Source organism: Atta cephalotes (assembly GCF_000143395.1).
Source record: "Atta cephalotes unplaced genomic scaffold scaffold00013, whole genome shotgun sequence".
Taxonomy (NCBI): domain Eukaryota; kingdom Metazoa; phylum Arthropoda; class Insecta; order Hymenoptera; family Formicidae; genus Atta; species Atta cephalotes.
Window position 1 is genome coordinate 2,605,077 of NW_012130077.1, and position 2,637 is coordinate 2,607,713.

General features: G+C 27.6%; 1 protein-coding gene across 1 annotated transcript in view; it reads left to right on the forward strand.

The window, feature by feature from the left end:
• Positions 1–2,193: 2,193 nt before the first annotated feature.
• Positions 2,194–2,637, forward strand: part of LOC105617484 (ATP synthase-coupling factor 6, mitochondrial) — a 3,348-nt gene continuing 2,904 nt past the window's right edge. The window contains exon 1 of the mRNA XM_012199041.1: positions 2,194–2,262. The gene's annotated coding sequence lies outside the window, so the exon portion shown is untranslated. The remainder of the gene's footprint in view (positions 2,263–2,637) is intronic.

Sequence of the window (2,637 nt, forward strand, 5' to 3'; positions counted from 1 at the left end):
TACGTTTACAAGAACCGTGCAAGTAATATAGGATTTAACATTAGAGATGTCAAAAATAAAGCGCAAAATATATGAGGATACCCGTTTATTAAAATCATGTAAAATACGAATAAACTGTGAATATTTTTTATGCGCAATAGTTGAGTTCGAATGGCGCCCGACGAACAGCCAGGAGTGGGGAAGCGTGTCGCGCGACGCGACGTAGTGGTTGACGTCAGCACTTCGGTATTTGCTCGGCGATCGCGGAAGGAGACGGACGCGTTTTACGAGTCGCTCCAAGTGTCATTAATTAATGAAAATTAGATATTTACGAATTACGTAAGGTTGCTCAAAACTAAGGAGTATATTAAGAGTTAATAAGTTTTTTCTTTATTTCTTAGATTTATTACACACATATACAGTTCATGATTATTTTAGACATTTTTTGTTCTCACATGTATGGTATAAAAATGAGATTTTTATTGTTAGATATCTCAAATTGTAACTTTTTATCACTTTGAATCGTATATATAATTCTGTCATTTTCGTGTTACTCCACATTCTTATGATACAAGAAAAGTAATTGATAAATTATATTTAAATTATCTCTAAATGTATGTGCATGCTATTTATATACATTATTCTATTTAGTCAAAATTGTTTCATAAATTAAAATAAATTTTTGCATTTATCTTCATTTAAAGGATATACATAACATATTATTAATCTTTATTTAATTGTAAATCATAAAAAAGAGCAATAAAAATTGAGATATAATGTTGGGATGATCTTAAAAGCACTTTTCACTTGAGCAATTATGTAAGAAAAATCACGCTGTAGTAAAAACCTTTCTTTACTTCTTGCTTTTGGTCAGCATATTATAATTAATACGAAATATTTAAAATTATAAAATGAACGTCAAATATGTTTCTCGGTGTATCACAATATAATTATGACATCGCATTAAATGACTCGCGCCGCTAAAACTAAATATAAAAAATTTCATTAATCGGAGAACATAAAAATTGTAAAGAATATATTATTTTATTTATTCATTATTATTTCGACAGTTAGACGGTTGACGCGCGACCTTGGGCTGGGGATAGCACGGGGTAGCACGGAGTGGCGCGTCATATTTACGGCGCAATCATTGAAGTCATTCCCTTACCGAGATACAAGCAGGTAGTCGCGTGCGGTTTTTTTTCACATTACTTTTTGAAATCTTATCGGAAAGAATACCAAATATAATATGAAACGTTGTACTTTATGAATAATTAATTATACTTGATATTAGTAATCATATTATATGAATATTCATAAAATATAACATTTATATTATATCTAGCATTGTTTGCGATTATTATATTTCAAAAAGAAATGTGAAGAAGAACGGCGTGCGACATGGCTTCTTGTCTGTACATACGGTATCATACGAGTAATAAAAAAGCAATGTTAATATGAATATTCTCATACAAATAACGCAATTCCTGCTTTCACAATTATCACATATAGTTTAATAATTTAATTAATTTTTTGTTTTTTTTATACACTTTTCGTTATACGAAAATCCATTTAAAAATTAAACTTTGAAACTATTTATCGTTAATAAAAGAAACATTTCTCTTTTTTATTAATCTCTAGTTTATTTCATTGATTCTGATCATATCTATACATATTACAGACATCATCTATATAAATAAAAGATTCAACTTTTTTATCTGCTCTGAATTTATTTCGCAATGATAACGAATTGCAGACATGTATTTGATATTCTAATTTCTAAAGTTAACCGATTGCATAGTAATTGCATAGATGCATAATATAGATGCAAATTATATATTACATTTTTCAGATTATTTTCCCTCTCGGATACAACCTTGACATGGTGGGAAGGCTCAGAAAAAGCCCAAGAAGACCTACCAAGAAGATATTTACACGAAAAGAATAGTTTTTCTCAAATATCTAAAAATTTTCGGATATATCTGAATTCGGATATATTTAGATAAATTTTTAGATATTGAAATTATTCTCTTCGTGTAAAAATCCAACGGAGAAGCTAACGCACCCTCGTCGTCGATTTACTTGAAAATGAACGAACCGCAGCCGGTTCGTCGCACGTTTTATTTCGGGAGTGCCTTTCAAGTTATCGGACTCAAATAGTCGCGCGATTATAGTGTATTATTCGCGAGTATTTTGCGCGAGTGTCTTGTGCGAGAGAATGTCGAGCATTCTGAAAGGAAGAAATCTAGGAGAGACATCGGACACCTATGGAGTAACCGTGCGGTGAATATTATTTTTTACTTGTGTAAAATTAATTTTTTTTTTGAATATGCTTGTTTTAAATCATTTTATTTGACAAATTAAAATGAAATAATTATTTTTAAATCATTGTTTTTAAATAAAATGATTTAAATAATTATATATTCTATAAATTATATATTCTATAAAATAATTATATAAAATAATTATATATTCTCTAAAGTAATTATATATATTCTCTAAAATAATTATATATATTTTTTAAAGAAGATGTTAACAAAAAATAAATTTGTATAAANANNTNNTNNTATATATATATATATATATATATATATATATATATATATATATATATATATATATATATATATATATATATATATATATATATATATATAT